We start from the raw sequence: 20586 nt of genomic DNA, 5'->3' as shown, positions 1-20586 counted from the left end.
TACTTCCTCACTCCTAACAAAGTTGAATTCTGTGCATTAGTCTACATCATTCCCCACATTTTCTATTATGAGGGAGAAGCAGGAAGACAACACCTTCTTGCTAATGGAGCTAAAAGAACCATCCCAGTTTTAGTTCCACTGCTTGTGAGCCTTGGTATAGCAGGATCTGCTGCCATTAGTACTGCAGCCCTCAACAAGTGATCAAAACTTCAAAGCTTTAAGCCAACAAATTGACCTAGACTTAGGGGAATTGGAAGCCTCTGTAAGCAGATTAGAAAGCTCCTTGGATTCCCTAGCTGAAGTAGTATTACAAAATAGGAGAGACCTTAGGTCTTTTGTTCTTTAAACAAGGGGGATTATGTTTAGCTCTAGGAGAAACTTGCTGTTTTTATACTAACCACTCTGGGGTAATAAGAGACAGCCTCTCCCAGATTAGAAAAAAGTTAAAAAAATAAAAATAAGAAAGGAACAAAGAAACAGAAGCCACAACTGGTACGAAATTTATTTTCATGGTCCCCTTGGTTAGCAACCCCCCTCACAGGCTTAGCTGGGCCACTAATTTTGATCCTGCTTCTCTCATCACTATAGGCCCATGTGTCCTTACTTGCCTCATGAACTATATTAGAAAGAGAATTCAATCAATAAAACTAATGGTATTAAGAGCCCACTATGATAAATTAAGTACTAATGAGTCTATGATTTGACTCTTGTACATAAAGCCAGTGGGGAATATGACAAGGTAGGTTGGTTTAGCTTATGACATTTTTACTGTTTGAAAGTGTTTTTATTCGAAAACCTCCAGGACCCCTAATAGAAAGTAGGAGTTAGAAATTGTCCTGTACTTGGAAAAATTTTAATTTCTGCCTGCCTTTGCAGTTTCCCACCTATGCTGTCCCTGACTGATAAGACCAAGAGCTGTATCCAGATGTAACCAGACAACCTAGGGAGGAAACTACCCCGGGGAAGTCCTTGCTGTCCCTGAGTGATTAACTTGCTTATCTTGGCTTCTGTAACCAGCTTGCATTAGGCCCTGCCAAACCCCCTCCCTCCTCATGCCAGGAGGGAATGTGTGACCATATGATAACTTTAAGTGTGTAACTATATAATTTTTTTGCCTGTGTGACTATATGGGGTATTTTTTGCCTTTACAAGACTCCTTAAATTTAGGCTCAAGGCTGCTCTCTTACCACAATACCTGGGGAAGCAGTTGCCAGCCGGCTAATAAAGGCCCCCTTTTAAAATTTCAATTGGGTGTTCTGGTTCTTTTCCAAGTGACAGCCTCACATTTGGAAGCCAAAGCGAGTGACAGCCTCACAACAGTCTGGAGGTTTAATAGTGGTATCAGGCAAGTTTAAATGCTGAGTTTGTTGGTGACCTGGAGGTAAAACTGTCACTTCATGATGCTCTGGAGACTGAGCTGGTTGCTCCTGCTGGGTTTGAGAAGGTTCCCTCTCCTCAGGAGACTCAGAAGTCTGAGCTGCCTGCTCCTGCTCACTGGGAGAAGGTTTGGCGTCCACAGCAGGCCCTGGAGGCTGGGCTGGGGTCTCCTGCTGGGCAGGAGAAGTTTCACCCTCCATCATAGGCTGTGCAGTTATGGTAATGACCACATCTGCAGGTTTGATTGTAACATTGGGCAAGTTATAATAATGAGCTTGGTCCTGACCTCAAGGTTGAACCATCACCTCATAATCTGGTGGAGTTTGAGCTCTACTCTCCATAGGGGACTCTGGAGCTTGAGCTGGGGTCTCTTGCTGAACCTGAGAAGGTTCACTCTCCTCGGGAGACTCAGAAGACTGAGCTGGCTGCTCCTCCTCACTGGGCGAAGATTTGACCTCTACAAGAGGTCCTGGAGGCTGGGCTGAGGCCTCCTGCTCGTTTGGAGAAAGTTCTACATTGTCAGGGTACTGTGGAGGCTGAGCTAGGGCCTCCTGCTGGGTTAAAGAAGTTTCAACCTCCTCAAGGGCCTCCTGTTGAGTGGAAAAAGGTTCTTCCTCCTCAGGGGGCTGTGGAGGCTGAGTTGGGTCTTGCTGTGGTGGAGAGAATTGGATCTCTTCAGGGGGCTCTAGGTTTTGAGACAGGGCCTCTTGCTGTAATTGATTAGTTTCAGCGGGCTCGGGGGTTTCTAGACGCTCGTCTGGGTACTTCTGGGATTCTAAAGGAAATTCAGGATAATCTATATCCATACTTGAAAGTCCATTATCACTGTGCAAGATTTGTTTCTGATGCTTAGGTTTGGGTGCAAATGGGTGTGGAATTCCAAGAATCTTTGGAAGCCGCGGATGCAGAGTTAGATCTCTCTTCAGGGGTGAAACAACAAACTTTGTTGCTTTTGAACTCTCACTATCTACGGTTCGAATCTTACTTTTCAGTCCAAGAGGCAGAACCAGGGCCTGATTCTTGTTGCCAGTCTTGCACTGGAACCACGTCTGGGAGCCTTTGTGGCCGAGCTAGCTTCTCACGCAGATCCTGATGCAGAACAGCAAACTGATCCGGCTCTGGGGCAGCTCTTGAGCTGAATCCCTGCCCAGCAATGGAATCAGCTTCTTGGCCACTTCCTGAGACCGGACCAACATCTGGAAGGCGCAGAGGATCCCAGGTAATCAAAGTTCCCTGGGGCTGCCAGGGGTGTAAACGCATGGGGTGATCCGGATGGCAGTTCAGAGGAGCACGAAGACCAAGGCTCAGTCAGCTCTGGGGGGATGGAGGTCAGTGGGACAGGGCACCTGGCCCACTCCAGAAGGGGAGCCACCTGAACTAGCATCCATAAGGGTGCAAACGTCAGAAGCCAGAGGGCCCAAAAGCGCAACTGAGACATCATATAAATAAATAGAATTTCTGAGCTACAGTGACCCAGACCAATCCTGGCTGAGCAACAACAGAACCCTTATGGCAGCCCCTGCGATGACCACGCCCTGAGCAGCCGTGGCCCCATCCCCGGCCCACCCTTCATTTATGACATCACTGCCACTGACAACCTTTACTAGGCTCCGGCCCACAAGGGTGAGCCTTGTCCCATAATCACGGGGCTCAAGCCTCCCTGTCCCCTGCAGAGGTGACAGTTACCTCCTGCTGGAACAGCCCCTCACATCCTTAGCGAGGCAGGATTTGGGTCACAGATCCAGGTGGCCTTGGGCCTCCAGCAGCCAGTTGGGGTGGGGGGCTGCAGGGCATCCAAGGGAGTCACAGGGCCTCTCCTCTTGGGATATTCAGAAGTGCTGCTGTGCTTCTGACAGCCTGTCTCCTCCTCTAACAAGCTGAAACCTGAGAGACCTTCTTCCCCTTAGCCATACTGCTTCCAAGAAAATGTCAATCTTAATGCCAAGATTAAGCCTTAACCCTGGTCTACATTACCAGGTAGCTGGATTATTCTACTAGTTTGTATATCCCTCTAACTCGTGTCCCTTCCCTCTTTCCCAATAACACCAGATTAATATTCCCAGGGCGGACAGGCTGCTGGAGCTGGAAGCTGTTTTAGGCTTGCTGACCTCTTTGCAGGGCCGCTCTCTCCAGCTTGTATAGAAAGGCACAGAGCCCACAGCTGGCTGGGGAAGGCAACTGAAAAGGCAGCTTAATGGCTTCCTGCTGGGTGAGATGGATTAGGGGCCTGTGGGGAAGGAGCCGGGCAGTGAGAAAGGCACTGGCCCAATGCCAGAGCCCCGTGGCCAAAGGCCCTCTGGTTCCAGGAGACCCTGGGTGTCTGGCAGGGGTCAGTATCTTTCACCTGGCTGAGGGGCTGGGAGAATGGGAGCCTAGCCAGGGAGACACACAGGGATGGGGCCCCCAAAACAGGGGGGAAGGAAAGGGAGGAGACATGCCTGGATGAACTAGTGGACTTCCAGAGGGAAAAGAGAGGAGGGACAGAGCGAACTACCCAGCCATCTTACTCATGTCCCCCTGCAGCCTCCTAGAGTGAAGACTTCATCCCCACAGTTCCCCAGGCAGGAGGGGAGGGGACAACACCTCCTACCCTCTAGTCGGTTCTCTGCTTTTCAGGGGACCCCAATGTGGAACAGAATGAAGGGGACCCACAGGGTCCCAAAGTTTCCACACAAGCATCCACTTAGGAGAAGAGCCCAGGTGGCCACTGAGACAAGCTGTGCAACTGAGGAACCCTGGGTGGTACCTTGGACTGTGACAGTCAGGGCTGGTTTCAGTCTGGCCCTGGGCTCCATGTGTGTAGTCTGTGAGGTGGGATCTCTGACCACACTGCAGAGTGGGATGACCACTGGGTTAGAAGTCAGGGGATCTGACTTCCATTCCTGGAATCTTGGTTTTGTCACCAGTCAAATATGGAGAAAAATCTGTTCCATTTATTATACATCATATTGTTAAGAGATGACGACACATACACTCTGGAAAGTGTATGCCAAGGTGTCATTATCCCTCGAGTGTATGTGTATGTGTATCCATCCTTTTGATGTGTGTTCCCAGGGAGGAGAAGGAACACATTGAAAACCAGGGACTGCCCTGCAGGGTGCTTTGCATCTCTTTATTATCTTCACAGGGATTTTAAGAGGATAGTATTGTCCCCATTTTACAGATGGGAAAACCAAGGCTCGATAGATTATGTAACTTGCTGAGGTTTACAGAAGCTCATATAATGAGGTCCTTAAGAGGCTATGTGGCTCCAGGGTCCGGAAGCATTATTTATATGCCCCTATGTTTAGAGCATGGATTTCTTGGAAGGTTTGATTCCTTCTCCCCACTTTGGTTAGGCTCAGTTAGGAAGCAGGCATAGATCCCCGGGCATCCCCACCCTCCTCCCCTCCTGGCAGTACAAAAGGTTAGGGAGGGTTTGCTAAGTGGGTGAGAAAGTCAGAAACAAGCCCAGATGACAAGATAAGGTACATATAGACACTGGGGACATTTCCTGGGGAGAAGGGGCTCCAGCGATCGGTATTTCCACCTCCAGGGCATCCCTGGATCTGTGCTGCCCTGTCTCCCAACTCAGCTGGGCCAGCCCCCTTCTTCGTGCTGGGTTTTTTCCCACAGCCTGGCAAGGGGCGTGCTGGGGTCCCAGGCCCATCCTTCCTGCTGGGCAGCACCCCATTCACCCCCACAAAAAGCTTGAGGGTGGAGAAGGAGGGGGACGTTCTCACTCCACAGAGGCCTCGGCACCCTTCTCCCTTTCTGGGGAACAAGAAACTTTCTAATGGCTTGGGCTCCTTCCCCAGCCCCTGGCCCCAGCCCTGGCTCCTCCAGACAAAAAGCTGCTTTACATGATAAGAGCGGGATGGCTTGGCCTTACCCGGTCACTCAAAGAGGCCATGGCCCCTGACAGCCAAGACACTGCCCCTTGCCCCACACAGAGGCCTCACTTAGTTGCAATTAGCAATTCTTTCCATATCCCCCATGAGGCGCAGAAGGACGCTCGCCCTCACCTCCTAAACCCAGCCATCGGCCTTCCCAAGCCTCCCCGCCTGGGCTCCCCTTCCCCCACCTCTCCCCCACCCCCAGTCCTCTCCTCACTGCCCCACCCCCAGCTCCTCCACGACCCTGTCAGCTTCCTTGGAGTTTTCCAAAGGAGGCACCCAGAGGGGCCAAAGCAAGGGCTCTTGGGGTGGGGGTGGGGGGTGCTGCTGGGGTTGCCCAGGCTGGGAGACCCCTTCCTCAACCCACACTGCCCCCTCCCGCCTCGCCTCCTACTTGCCACCCTCTCTCCAAAGCAGACTTAGACTTAGCTTTTGGATCAGTAGGAGGGGAGAGGAAAGGAAGAGAAGTTTTGAGAAAGAGACCTGGAGATGAGCTGGTGGTGTCTGGGCACCAGGTGCTTGGAGACGGGAGGAGGCTCTGTTTTGGATAAAGTCAGGGACTCACCTCTTCTCCCCTGGCTGGCCTGACGCTCAAAGCTGCAATTTGGGCTTCTCCTTCATTCAGAGCAGCCTCAGCGTAGGGCTGGGGACCTACAGTCTACCGATTCAACATGAGCCAGACAGGTGGCACAGGCTTGGAAAATGAAAAAGAGGAGATAGAATTCCAGAGCCCCCTTTAGGTTCACACAAATCCACTCCTCGGTGTCTGGTCCCCAGGGGAGTAGAGGGGCGGGGAGAATGTCGGGGTGGTCTGCAAGCCCTTGACTCCCACTAGTTTCCTCGAGGGTCCTCCCCTCCCTCCCCCAGGCCTCTGGTAGGCTTTTCCTATCCCCATCAGGGGGAGCCCTTGGCACAATGGGGGCCCTGGAGCACTCGGAGTGGAGGAGGTCCAGCTAGGTCTGCACTCCCTACACCCACAGGGCCTTCCTTTCCCCGTGGACCAGGGCTGAGCATTCCTGAAAGAGAAGATCTCATCCTCTAAGGGAATTCTGCCCTGGCCTTAAAGGGTCTACAGGAAGTGGGGTGAAATGTACAACACTGGTCCAAGCAGGTGATTAAGGGGCAAGGCAAGATACACGGAGTAAGGCTCCTCTGGGGTCTTTTCTGGAGGAGTCTGGGATTCCTGGTTGGTGTGTTGGTAGTGAGGGACACCTCCTAGGGTTTATGAAAGGAACAGGGCAGGGCTGACTTCTAGAGGCAGGGCAGGAGGCTCATGGTTGAGCTGAGAGGAGCTGAGTTGTTTTGGGTGGTCCTCTCCCCATTTTAAGTATTGATAGTACACAGTCCATGCAAATGGTGGGGTGTGGCTTAGGTTTAGAAAATGAAGAAGAAAGATCTGGCTCCTTTATACAGACCTTTGGTCGGCTCTCAAAACTCTCCTTGAAGCCTGGTCTCACATCTCAGAACCTGGGAGAATATGCAGATCAGCTCTTAGAGGAAGGGTGTTGGAGGCCCCAGCTGGTTCTAGGGAAGGAATCTCTCAGGATTATTTCCTGTGGAATTTGCCCCCCCACCCCTTCCCTTCAGAAATCCTCAACCTCTGTTTGGGAAGAAAAAGTGCCCTATAAATGAGTTGAAAGGATGTGAGTTTGCACCTAGAGGTGAGAGGGCTGAAGGTAAACTGGCTAAAAGGAGGGAAGGAAAGTAGGGCTCTAGTCCTAACCCGAGAAAGACACAGTCTCAGGCTCCCTCCTCCAAAATCTGTCCCCAGGAGATTCAGGGCAAGTCCTAGCTTCCAGGTCCCCAGAAGGGCCCAGGAGGCTGGCATCAAGACAACCAGGATCCTGCTTCCTTCCACTTGCTGAGGAGCTTGGGTCTCTGGACCTGTGAAGCCCTCTCAGGGCCACCCAATTCCCCTGGGAGGAAGGGATCTAATGGGGGTCAAGTGTTGGGAGCTCTGGGCAGGAAGCAGTTGTGAGCAAAGGCAGGAAACGCTCCTCAAGAGCTCTCCTCCCACAGTCAGCATCCTCTAAGGAGTTTGTTCACCATGCTCTGCCCTGGGCGCAGCAGGGAGGGAGGACCTGGGAAGGGGAGGGAGACTGGGGCAGAGGAAAGAAGAGGCAGGGGCCCTGATGCTCACTGCCCCCTTCTCTCCCATTCCTGAGCTGGAAATTTCCCGAGTCCATACAGGACCACCCCAACCTGGGGCATCTGGAGGCCTCCATGATCTGAAGTCCACAGGCCCTGGCTCCCTCTCCTCACCCTGGGAACACTAGACACCCCAGCCTCCTGCTTGACTTGCCATCCCCTCTCCTTTGCTGCTTTGGCCTTTGCTGTCCCCATGACTTTTCTCTCCAGGGCAGGACCCTCCAGGATCCTACACACCTTTGGAAATCCAGCTGGAACCTGCCTCCACTGAGAAAGCTTCCCTGACACCCTCTCCCCCAGGAGTTCCCACCTCTGGGCTCCTATATCACTTTGTTTTCACTTCTCAGAACACAAACCACATTTTCTCTTGTTTTAGAATTATTTGTATTACCCTGTCTTTCCACTGAGCTGAGAGCTCCCAGAGCAGCTCTGCCCCACAGAAATAGGATGTGAGCTGAGCCACGTATGCCATTTAAAATGTTCTAGTAGGGCTGGCCAGTTAGCTCAGTTGGTTATAGCACAGCCTTATAACACCAAGGTCACGGGTTCAGATCCCTGAACTGGCCAGTGCCAAAAAAAAAAAAAAAAAAAGTTCTAGTAGCCACATTCAAAAAACTAAAAAAAAAAAAAAAACAGGTAAAATTAATTTTAATAACATTTTATTTAACCCAATGGACTCAAATATTATTTCCATATGTAATCAATATAAAAAGTATTAATGCCATATTTTACATTTTTTTCAAACTGAGTCTTTCAGATTCAGTGTGTTTTTTTTGCACTTACAGTACATCTCAATTTGGATTAGTCTTGTGCTCAATTGTCAAATGTGGGTAGCAGTTCCTATAATGGACAGTGCAGTTCTAGAGAACACGGATGGAGCCACACATAGTTATTAAAAGTCCAGATCACATCTTGTGATCACTACTTGGGTTTGAATACTGGCTCAACCACTAGCTGTGTGACCTTAGACATGTCCCTTAACCACTCTGTGCCTTAACAATGTCATCTGTAAAATAGGCTTAACAACCTTAATAGAGTTGTTGTAAGGATTATGTGAATCTCTTAGAACAATGCCTGGCACACAGTAGGTGTTCAATGACGTTTAGCTATCTTTTTTTTTTTTTTTTTTTTTGGCTGCTGACCAGTAGCTGTCTTTATTTCTGCATGATGCTAACCTTGACCCCAAACAATTGTCTGCTGAAAGATTGAATGAAAGAAATACTCCTTTGCCCTCTAGTAGATTGAGGCAGAATTCAGCTGAGCAGGGTGAGTGAGTTTTATCTGGAGAAGTTGGAAAAGGACTGAAGAGAAGGCTGTGGGTGGCTGCCAGAAGGCTCTTCGGAGGACGAGACCCAGGCTTAGAGCTGTGCGCCGAGACCCAGGCTTACAGCTGTCCGCCGTGGAATTTGGAAACAGTGGAATTTGGAAACAGTAACAGAGCAAGCAGCCTAAGGCCTGATGATTCATTGCTAAAATGAAGTTCCTGGGGTTCAAAGATGGGAGGTTTAGAGGGCTTGGAGCCTTCAGAAAACGCTTCACAGAGCAGGGTGAGGTTTGGAAAAGTGAGCAGTGGGTGATGTGGAGTTTGCTGAGTGCTGATAAAAAGGGACTCGTTGGAAGAACGGGTCTGATTGGAGTCCGGCCCACTGCCCATGGTCATACCCTCCCTCCCCAGCGCAGGCCTCGGTGGAGAGAAAAGCATCTGAGATTTGCATTTTGACGCCACAGCGCCCTCTGCTGGACATGCGGGTCAGAGCAACAGAAGGAGTGAGCGGTGCTGGGATTGGGGTCTCGGTGACAAAATTCTGTGCAGGGCAAGTTCTGTGCCAGATGTGCTTTTTCCCATTCTCCAGACATTCCTGGGGAGGTCACGCAATGTATAGGAAGCTTATGCAAGATGAACAGCCTCTGAAGTGTAATTGCCTACTGGTTCACCTTTATTTGCTTACAGTGGTGTAGATAAACATGTACAAAATTGATTAAATTAACATGTTTAATACATGTTTAATGATTAAACATGTATTAAATTGATTTCACCTCCTAATCCTTCAGACTTGTAGGGCTGTGGGTTAGAGGAAAATAGTAACAATAGCATCTAACACTTGTATAGCCCTATTATGTGTCAGGTGCTATTCTTAACAAACATTATTTTACAGACAAGGAAACTGAGGCACAGAGAGGCATAAGTCACCTGCCTAATGTGACAAAGCTAATATATGAAGGAACCAGAATGACTGGGCAGTCTGGCTCCAGAGTGTGTGCACTGAATCACCATGCTGCCTCCTGTTTCTCTGAAATAATCAAGGCCATTTCACCCTTCCATGAGATATACTGAGTCCTGGTGCTCCATGAATCTAGACCGTCCTAGCTCTGTTTCTGATTCTCTGACCAATGCTAAATCATTTCTTAAAAAGCAGGGTTAACATTTACTGATGCATGTAAGGGAGCAAAAGTAACATCTTTTCCTCACCCATCACAGGCTTCATGGCTGACAAGGCTACAACAAATCACAGATTCACAAGAGAAAAGTATAACAAATGTCTTTAACCACAGTTTTATGTGACACAGGAGGCTTCAGAAATGAAGACCCAAAGACCCAGGGAAAACTGTGTTTTTATGCTAAGTCTGATGAAGGAAGTGGAAAGTTGTGGAGAAATGTGATTGGACAAAAAGGGGTATGATCTAATGGTAATAAACGGGGAGGTGGGAGACCAAGTGAGGCCTGTTTCTTCAGGTTCTTTGTTTCTGTATGACATCCCCCTCCCAGCCCCACTTGGCATAGGGAAGGACACCTCTCCCATGAGGGTCTATGACCTGCTTTCAGGGGAAGTAGGTCTAAGAATTCTTTTATGGACAGCTCTCACACGGAAAGGCCGGAGAAAGTCAGAGAGTAACCTCCAAGGTGCCATATTTGGGGCACTGTGTCCTGCACCCTTCTGGATTATCTCACATAAGCTCCATAATGGCCTTGTGAAATGGCTACTGTTATTCTACTCCTTTTACTAATGGAGAAGTGTGTTAGTTTTCTATTTCTGCATAACAAATCACTGCAATCTTAATGACGTAAAACAACATACATTTATTATCTCATAGTTTCTATGGGTTAGAAGTTCAGTCATGGTTTAGCTGGATCTACTCAAGGTCTCACAAAGCTGTACTCAGGATGTCACCCAGACTGTGTTCTCATCTGGAGGTTTGGGTATAGGAGTGAGGGTTCTGGCTTCTTGCTGGCTGTCAGCTGAAGGCAGTTCCTTTCCACATGGGCTTTGCCACTGTATCAGTCAGGGTCCTCCAGAGAAACAGTAGGACACACACACACACACATGCACACACACACAGAGATACTTATTCCTAGGAATTGGCTTTCACGATTGTAGAGAAGGGCAAGTCTGAAGTCCAGGCAAACTAGCAGGCTGGAACCTCTCAGACAGGATCTAACGCTGCAGTCTTATGGCAGAATTTCTTCTTTCTCAGGGAAACTTGATTTTGTTCTTAAGGCCTCACAACTGTTTGGGTGAGGCCACCCACCTTACTGAGGATAATCTCTACTTAAAATCAACTGATGGTGAATATTAACCACATCTACAAAATACCTTCACAGTAACACCTAGATTAGTGTTTGACTGAACAGCTGGGTGCCATAGCCTAGCCAAGTTGACACATAAAAGGAACCATCATGCCCAACATGGTTGCTTGCTTCACCAAGCCAGCAAGGAGAGCCTTTAGAGTGAGCTGGCTAGCAAAGGGGAGTCTTGTATCATGTAAGGAAGTCATGAGAATGACATCTCATCCACTTTGCCATATGCTACTGGTTAGAAGCAAGTCATTGGTCCTGCCCACAATCAAGGGGAGGGATACACAATGGCAGGGATACCAGGAGGTGGGAACATCTGAGAGTTTGTCTGCCATGGAAGCCAAGGCTCAGAGAGGCAAGGAGAGACCCAGGATCCTGCGGTGGTGACAGCTGTGGTCTGTTCAAGGCTCTATTGGAAGTCCCCTGCTGTGATCCTTGCTGGTTCCATTTCCACGTGCGGGCTCAGGTGTGTGCCAAAGTTCTGTCTCTTCTTCACACTCTTTCCTTGGACAACTCAGCCTCTTGTAGGTTCCACTGTCACAGGCAGGCCCAAGAGGCCAAATCCCGGCCTCCTGGCTCCAGACTGTCTGCTTCTCATCTGCCTGTTTCCACTTGGGTATTGGCGTGTCTCAAACACAGGGTTGTGGAAAGACCCTGGCCTGGTCTCAGCCTTGGCTCAGCCACCAGCTCTCTGAGGGTGCTGGACCTCTGCTTCTTGGTTTCCTGGTCTTCGACCTTCTCACAGTCACATCCAGTTCTCTCCGCATCCTGTAGCATCTACCTCTTCATTCTCTCTTGCATCTGCCCACTGCGCTCCATCCTCACCGTCTCTCAGAAAGCTCTCGGGGGTAGCTGTCTGCTGCTACTCACGCCTCCTTCCAATCCATTCAGCAGCTGGAATGATCATGTCCCCCCTCCTGAAAACCTTTCAATGGCTTTCCACTGCTCCTGGCATCAGAGGTGAGCTCCTTAGTCTGACTTGCCAGTCCCTGCGTGGCTGAGCTCTGGCTCTCATCTCCAGCCTCCCCTCCTGGATATGCAGTTGCACGAAGCAGGGATTATGCACCCCTGTGGCCCCAGCAGCTAACACCACACCTGGCACCCAGGAGGAGCCAACACATACCTGACAATTTCTGAATTACAGGGACAAACCTTTGAAAAGAGTGGGCTGAATCAGGTAACTGTTAAGTTCCTGCCTGTGATTCCTGTAATCCCTGTTTCATCCAGATGCACTTGTCCCAGATAGCCAGCCATTACTATAAACAGATTAGCTGGTTCCCCAACTGGCCACACCAGACCTTATTGCCACTTCCATGCCTTTGTTTCTATTCTTCTAATGATTGTCCTCCAGATTACATCCTATATTTACATACATGTTTATTTACATGTTTATACAGGGCATATTGTTTGTACCCTAAAAACTACAATGTGCATCAAAGTCTAAAGTTTACTTACTTGCTTTTGTTTTCCTCCTAAACCACAGAACACTTTCACTTCATTTATCATTTATGTGGTACCTTATCATGTGTCACTCATTCTTTTAATCTCAGTGGACGTCACTGTTACTGTTTCTGTCGTCAGTAGCTGTTTAGCTTTAGCTACGTATCTTCACTCCTCGTTTCTTCTTTTTAAAATTATTTCTGGTGTTCCAAGGCTGCGCTCTAACCAACTGAGCCAAAGGGCCAGACTTAACATTATGTTGGGGCTGGCGAGTTAGCTCAGTTGGTTAGAGTGCAGCATTGGAACGCCAAGGTTAAAGGTTCGGATCCCTGTACCAGCCAGCTCAGGAAAAAACATTAACTGAGATTTAATTCACCATTGTAAGTGTATAATTCAGTGGTTTTTAGTATATTTACAAGATTGTGCAACCATCACCACTATCTCATTCCATTATATTTTTATTACCCTGAAAAGAAATCCTGTACCCATTACTCCCTCCTCCCTGCAGCTCCTGACAACCCCTAACATACCTCTGTCTCTATGGATTTGCCTGTTGTGGGCACTTCATGTAAACAGAATCACACAATATGTGGCCTTTTGTGTCTGGCTTCTTTCACTTAACATAGTGTTTTCAAGGTCTGTCCATATCACACGTATCAGTACTTCACTCCTTTTTATGGCTGGATAATATTCCATTGTAGGAATATATCGGTTTTTTGTTTATTATTTTTGGTGGCTGGGCAGGACAGGGATCTGAACCCTTGATCTTGGTGTTATCAATACCTCACTCTAACCAACTGAGCTAAACAGTGAGCCCCTAAATTTTATTTGTTCTTCTGTTGATGGGTGTTTGGGCTGCTTCCACGTTTTGACTATTATGAATAATTCTACCATGAACATTTGTGTACAAGTCTTCATCCCTTCTCGCATCTAAGACCTTCCATCTGGGATCAATTTCCTTTTGCCTGAATTGCATCCTTTAGAATTTCCTTCGGTGAGGCTGATGGCAAACTTTCTTAGTTTTTACTTGTTTGAAAATTTGTTTGAATGATAGGTTGTAAGTTATTTTCATTCAGCACGTTCAAGATATTCCACTGGCTTATGGCTTCCATTATTGCTGTCGAGAAGGCTGCTCTTAAGATTTTTCCCTATATTTGGCATTCCAAAGTTTCCTTGTGATGTATGTGCAGGTGGATTCTGTTTTATTTATCCTACTTGGGACTCTTTGGACTTCCGGAACTTGTGAATTGCTGCCTCATCAGTACTGAAATTTTTTCAGCCATTGTTTTTTCACATCCAGCCCTTGCCACATTCTCTTATTCTTTCTTTCTAGAACTCTGATTAAATTATGTTATTCCTTTTCAATGTCTTTCAAACTCTTCTTTTTTTTGCACCTTGTTTCTGCATTCTGGGTAATTTCTTCTGCTCTGTCTCCCAGTGCCTCTCTGGGATCCCACTTTCTCTAGGCTTTGGCCTGGAAATTCATCTCTCATCAAATGTCTGTGATATTGTTGAGAAGATTTTTTTAAAAAATCCTTTATCCAGCATTTGCACTTGTTTTCAGTGGGAGGGCTGATGTGAATAACTTAGCCCATCATTTCTGGAAATGGAAGTCCCACCCTCTTCCGCATTCCCCCTGCTCTATGTGTGTTCTCCTTTCCCTGCTAATCCACGTTGGAGCCATTCTCCAGGGACTGCCTCCAGTTCCACCTCTTCCAGCAGCCCTTCCCTGGCCCATCCCTGTCGAGCTTTCCAGCCGCAGAACCAGAACTGATCATCTCTCATTCAGCAGCAGCACCTTGTGACTTCTCTTGCATTGTTTACTTATAACTTAGAGACTGATTTATTGTCTCCTACAGTGATGACCCACTCAGGGAAGGCAGGAATACCCCCCACCAGTGGCTCAAAGTCCCGGCGAATCAGGTGTGCTGGGGATGGGGGAAGATTTGGGTTCAGTAGGTCTGAAGCAGTTTTTGGTGTCTGGCCAGGCATCTTGCGGTGCGGATTAAAGCCCCTGACACATACTGTTACATTAAACCCCTATTTGGCTCCACGGGACCTCCTCCCCAGAGCTAGATGCTGTTAAAAGAGGGAGCTTGAGTCTGGAAACCCTGGGTCAGACATCTCCCTGGGACGGTACAGGAGGCTCGAAGGCAGTCTCATTATCCTGACACGACGATAGGTGGCAGCACACGCATTCACATTGCAGCCCTGGGACACATTTGTGCACTTCGGGGTCGGGTGGGAACTTAGCAAGACACGAAGGAATGTGACTGCCCCAAAGTGGACCCTCTTTCAGTCCCCAAGACTCAAAACAGGATATGGTGACCGACCTCCCCTTCAACTCTCTCCTTGTCCCTTCTCCCCCTGGGCCCCATGCTAAGGAGGCGCCTCGCAGAATTCCAGTTTCAGATCCAGTGTTGTTTCTTTGCCTGCCTAATTTTTTTTTTCTTTTTTCCCTATGTAAAGATGACCCGTAAGGGGATCTTAACCCTTGACTTGGTGTCGTCAGCTCCATGCTCACCCAGTGAGCCACGGGCCGGCCAGATCACTCACTTCTTTGAAGTGGCTTTTCTTTTTGCCTCTTGGCCACTTGAGGACTCTGTTCACTCTCTGCAGCCTTTTTCCTGCGCTCTCAGTGATGCTCTGACCCCTCAATGATTCTCTGATCCTTCCTGGTGCTCTGATCCCTCAATGATTCTCTGATCCTTCCTGGTGCTCTGACCCGTCAATGATTCTCTGATCCTTCCTGGTGCTCTGACCCCTCAATGATTCTCTGATCCTTCCTGGTGCTCTGATCCCTCAATGATTCTCTGATCCTTCTTGATGCTCTGACCCCTCAATGATTCTCTGATCCTTCTTGATGCTCTGACCCCTCAATGATTCTCTGATCCCTCACTTCTTTGACATGCCTGTTCTTTATGCCTCTTCAACCCTTGAGGACTCTGTACACTCTCTGCAGCCTTTCTCCTACACTCTCAAGCTTTTCCAGGCTGTTCTCCTGTGGTTAGGCAGTTTTTGATTTCTTTATAAATATTTGATGTTTAAGTTTGGGACCTAAAAGACTAGACTGCATAAGCACGGTAGTTTTTTCTTTCTTCTTAACCTCATCGATTTTTTTCTTGAATTTCTGTATCTAACAAATTTTTGAGAAAAATAGAGCTTCCCCAGTTTATTTGTGTAGGGTGAATTGTTGGATTCAGGTATAAGAGAGGGGCTATTTGTATTTTTTTTTTTTTTTCAAATAATCCAGGGGTGTATCTTCATCCTGCACATTTGAAAAAAGCAGTTTAATGAATGGTAATAATGTTGATTGTATATCATTTAGGTTTCCCTCGGATAGATAATAGGTAATTTAGTGCATGTGTAATTTCGCCTTTATCACTTAGGTCTAGCTGCTCATTCATATTTGCCCAGTTCGTTCCAGTTTTGTCTGAGGATGCCTTCTCTGGCTCAGTCATCAGCTCAGTGCTTGGGTACTGCTTCCAAGCTCTTAATACCTTCATGAATTTTCCTTCTGGATTCTTTAGGGATGCCTCTTCAACTGTAAAAAGAGAAGAGACTGCTTTTGAAAAGGAAGACTCATAGAGCAGCTTTTTGTCAGGCCACAGCTATACATCCCAGTCAAATAAATTAGGATCAGCAAACATATGAGTGCCATTTAGAGAGGAGGAAAATAAACCAACACTTAAATCTATGAAATAGCAACATCAAAAGGAGAAAAAGACGTCATTTGAAAAAGTGGCCACCTACTCAGAACATTCCATTCAGATTATTCCATTGGTCCCCAATGGCCAATTGCCCAGTACTCATGCCCAAGGCTGGAAGGCACATATTCCCCCAGTCAGCTGGCCTCTCTGCAGATCTTCCATGCCTCCTCACATTCAAGTGCCCCATACTGTCCTGCCTCATGTGCAGAGCAAGTGCAAGTCTTCCTCTCTCCACCTCTTTAGTGTGCTTCTGTTCTCACTACCATCACAGGTGACCATGATGAAAGAGTCCTCTGAGGGGAAAAAGGGCAGAGATGCTAAAGCAGAAACCCCATTCCTCCTACTAACAGGCCCTCATCTGCACATCCTTCTCCACCTACCCACCCAGTTCCTTCACTTGGTCCCTGCTCCTATATAGCATAGCCCCCATAACAGAAGGCTCCAGGGCTGGCCCGTGGCTCAGTAGGGAGGGTGTAGTGCTGAAAACACCAAGGTCTCGGGTTTGATCCCTGTACCAATCAGATGCCAAAAAAAAAAAAGAAAGAAAGTGAGGTCATATTGGAGTAGGGTAGGCCCTTCATCCAGTATGACTGCTGTCCCCATGAGAAGAGAATGATGCACACAGAAAGGAGAATGGCAAGTGAATAGATAGACATAGTGGAGAACACCCTGTGACAATGGAGGCAGGGGCTGGAGTGACATGTCCACAAGCCAGGGAATGTCAATGTTGCTGGCTATACTAAATGCTAAGAGAAAGACGTGGAACAAATTCTTCCTTAGGATCTCCAGAAGGAACCAACCCTGCTGACTTCTAGATTTTGGATTGCCAGCCTCCAAAACTATCAGAAAATAAATGTCTGTTGTTTTAAGCCACCCAGTTTATGGTACTTTGTTACTACTGCCCTAGCAAGCTAATACAAGTTGTTTGTGTTCTTTATATATTCTGGAAACTAGACACTTATCAGATGTATGATTTGCAAATAATTTCTCCCATTCTGTGGGCTGTCTTTTCACTTTGACAGTGCTGCCTGAGGCATAAAAGCTTTAAATTTTGATGAATAGATAAAAATTTAACTATTTTTCGCTTCCATCTGCTTCTCGTGTCGTATTTAAGAAACCATTGCCTAAGCCAATGTCACAGAGATTTACTCCTATGTTTTCTGCTTTGTGAAGAGCTTTGTGGTTTTAGCTGTTACATTCAGGTCTATGATCCATGCTGAGTTAACCTTTGTTGAAGGTAAGGAAGGAAGGAGTGCCACTTTATCCTGTGCACGTGGATATCCAGTTATCCCAGCACACAGGGTTTTTTGGCCCTGTTCATAGGGCTGCAGGTGAGGGAGGTATGGCAAGAAGGATGCCGACATCCTCCCTGGACACCTCTGTCTCTCTCCCTGCTTCTGAGCAGGCCCCCGGGACCCCAGGTAGCCAGGCCCTGCCCCCTCCCTTCTGAGTCTGAGGTTTTTCACTGGCTGGGAGAAGAGGGAGGCAGTCGGGGGTCAGTGTGCTGTGGGAACAGGTTCTAGTTCCTTTTTTTCAATATTTCAAGCCCTCCCTGCTTTCTGTGCCTAATCATGGAAAAACAGACGCAAGGAAGCTGGCCGTGCCACCCTAAGTGACTGCCTACCTGGAGGAAATGAGTCACATGAAGTGTGGGACCAGCCCAGCTGTCTGAAGTGCCACAAACCTCACCCTGAGGTTGCTATTTCCAGCCCCTAAATCAAGACTACCTTCCCTGCTTGTAGACAAGGAAGAGGAGCTGGGCTGGGGCCACCGGGAAGGGTTGGTTTGGTTTGGACAGTTTAATCCATTCAAACGCTGAGGGATTCCTCAAGCACAGCATGGTGAGTTCTGATTCAGGTGCCCGGGGGTGGGGGCCCACAGAACTGGGCCACCAGGGCTTCCTCCGTGGGACAATCAGAATTGGCAGTGATAGGATGATGTGTTGATCGGGATGGCTACTGGGGACCACTGACAACACAGGATTCTGAACAAACACTGCTTAGGTCATCAAGTACTGGGAAAACTCCCTGAGGAAAATGGGCAGGAAGAGCAGCTGCCCTCCAACCAGGTGGCTGTCCTGGCAGTCACACACACCGGGGAAATCGTGTGATCTCCAGCCACTGCTAATGGCCCTGAGGGGAGAGATCGCTATCCCTTAAGACTCAGCTCTGGGGTCATCCACCAGCTCCTCCTGGAAGCTTTCCTTACACATCCCCAGCCTGCAGCCCCACATCCCCCAGCTGGGTTAGGGACCCCTATACTGGGCTCCCATAATATTCTGTGCTCACCCCCATCCTAGCACCTATAAGCTGTTTGGAGCAATCATTTTACTTGGTATTTCCTGCAAGTGCCTGGCACAGAGTCATAAAAGGAGGGAACCTGTACTGACCAGTTGACCAAAAAAAAGGAGGGACTAAATCTTAACTGTCCAAATGTCTCTAAGGTAAAATAGGTAAAATAACAAAGGTGGGTGGAGGGAACAGGAAGGAAGGAGACAAATGTGAATTTTAGGATTGTGGATGTTCACTGGTGAGGGCTTTTCTCTCCATTGAGGATATTCCTTGGTTGTGTTAACTTCTTCGGGCCATAACTATTTGAGAGCAGAGACAGCCATGACCATTTTTTGTTTGGTTTTGGTCCCCTGATGGCCAGCAGGAGCTGGATATTTGTTTAAATGTAAATGTGGCTGCCCAGCCCAGGTCTGCCCTAGTTGCTGGGGTGGGGCCAGGCCAACCAGCAGCCCCCTCAGGCTCACACCCCACACAGCCCCTTGAGGAAGCCAGCTGCCCTGAGGGATTTAACAACTACTCACTTCTACTCTTGCACACTCATTTAGGCAGTGGCAATGGGGAGTTACAGATACCGTTTGTCCCTGGTGTGTGTCAGGCCCTGTGCTAGGCCTTTTACACATTCTTACCCTCCATCCAAGAAGTCTGGTACTGTGAGCTAGCATGCCTAGCTGGTGTCAAAGGGCACAATGACAACAAATTTAGTTAAAGATCTCTATTGCAGCAGCGCTTCCTTCCCTAAAATGAAATGTGTCCCAGTGAGCTGAGCAAAATGGCCTGATGTTATCAACAGAAGAGGGCTGAAGACAGCAGAAACAAGAAAGCAGCTCAGTCATTTCAAAGTTACTTTTCTTGTAAGGTGGGGACAGGAAGACAGAACAATAGAAAAATGACTGACTAGTTTACATCAGGATACTTCTGGCTGTCTCTTTTGTGTCAGGATTAAAGCAAAATGAGCTTCTGTATCACACTTATTGCAGATTTAAACTGTCCTGTTCAGGAAATTGCCTGTTACCTCTTTCTCCTGATTTCTCAGGATGTAGAACACAACCTAACTGACATGGAATTTAGCAGGGGTGACTCCATTTTGAATTTTAGTCTTGACTGTTGGAGCCTAGTGAAGGAACTTAGTCCAAAACAGCGGCCTCCTATAATTTTTATTTAACATTTGTTAATGGCAAATTGCAATTAGAACCCTCGGTGGTCCTGTGTAGATGTGTGTCCGTGATGCTCAGGCCAGACACTCACAGCCTGAAGGACAAGTGTGGCAGGAGAGTCCTCCCCTTTCAAAGCTGTTCCAGTTGTACTTTTCACTGCTGAGCTGGTAGATGGGGGACTGGGACAGGAGTTGTGTGGAGGGGCAGAGGGGCCTTGGCAGGGCCCAGGCCCTGAATGTGAATTGTGAGCTCCTGCTTCCTGGTCCCTGCAGATTCTTGGCACCTTCAGCTGCAGTGTCCCCATCACACCCTCAGCTCTGTATTTGAATCAGCCTTTCATTCACACCCCATGCCCTCCCAATCCCACAGGGCCCTGGCTTTCTGTGCTGCTTTTGGTGAGTAAACCACCCTCACCACCCACTCTGGATCCACCTGTCACCAGGCCCAGGTCCGGCTGCCTGCCCCTTTTCAAAAGCAGACCTTCAAAAGTCAAATGTTGGTGAATTTGGAAGTCAGCTTTTGTTCAGGAATACCAGTGAGCTGAGGAGAGATGTGAGGCTAACCCATCTCTCCAGTAAACCTGAAGGAGAATGTGTAGACTAAAGTCATCTCAAAGACTCAGATTTACCAAGGGGTTTTTAAAGAGGGGGCTGAGGGGATGATACATGGGAAATGAAAAGCAGGTGGGCAGGGGACATAAGCTGTGGGGGCTCCGTGCAAGGAGCCAGGTGCAAGGTCTCACCAAGACTCCCTCTGGCTTCTGTTCCCATCTTTGCTGTTATCTCAGGGTCTGGATAATACATGCCTCCTGGCAAGTTTGCAGCTTCAGGGTGGCTGGAAAACTACATTTATGTAAATAATATCTTGCCCCATAACCAAGGTCTTCTGCAGCCAGTTAAGCCAACTGTGCTCCTATCTTTGTGGGGGCCCAGCATGCAGTGGCTGCAAACAGCAGCCTTGGTAGGGTACACAGCCTGCTGCTTCTATGGGTTGCCCTAAGCGACTTTGGAGACAACC

General features: G+C 48.2%; 1 non-coding gene and 1 pseudogene across 1 annotated transcript; one reads left to right on the top strand and one right to left on the bottom strand.

The window, feature by feature from the left end:
- Positions 1-1280: 1280 nt before the first annotated feature.
- On the bottom strand, positions 1281-2183 carry LOC134364441 (leucine-rich repeat-containing protein 37A-like; annotated as a pseudogene).
- An 18271-nt stretch (positions 2184-20454) lies between these two features.
- On the top strand, positions 20455-20586 carry LOC134365316 (small nucleolar RNA SNORA70). The gene has a single exon (XR_010022021.1). It is a non-coding gene; the product is annotated as a small nucleolar RNA SNORA70 (small nucleolar RNA).

Source organism: Cynocephalus volans, chromosome 16, assembly GCF_027409185.1.
Source record: "Cynocephalus volans isolate mCynVol1 chromosome 16, mCynVol1.pri, whole genome shotgun sequence".
Classification (NCBI taxonomy): Eukaryota; Metazoa; Chordata; class Mammalia; order Dermoptera; family Cynocephalidae; genus Cynocephalus; species Cynocephalus volans.
This window is presented reverse-complemented; position numbering and strand designations above follow the sequence as displayed.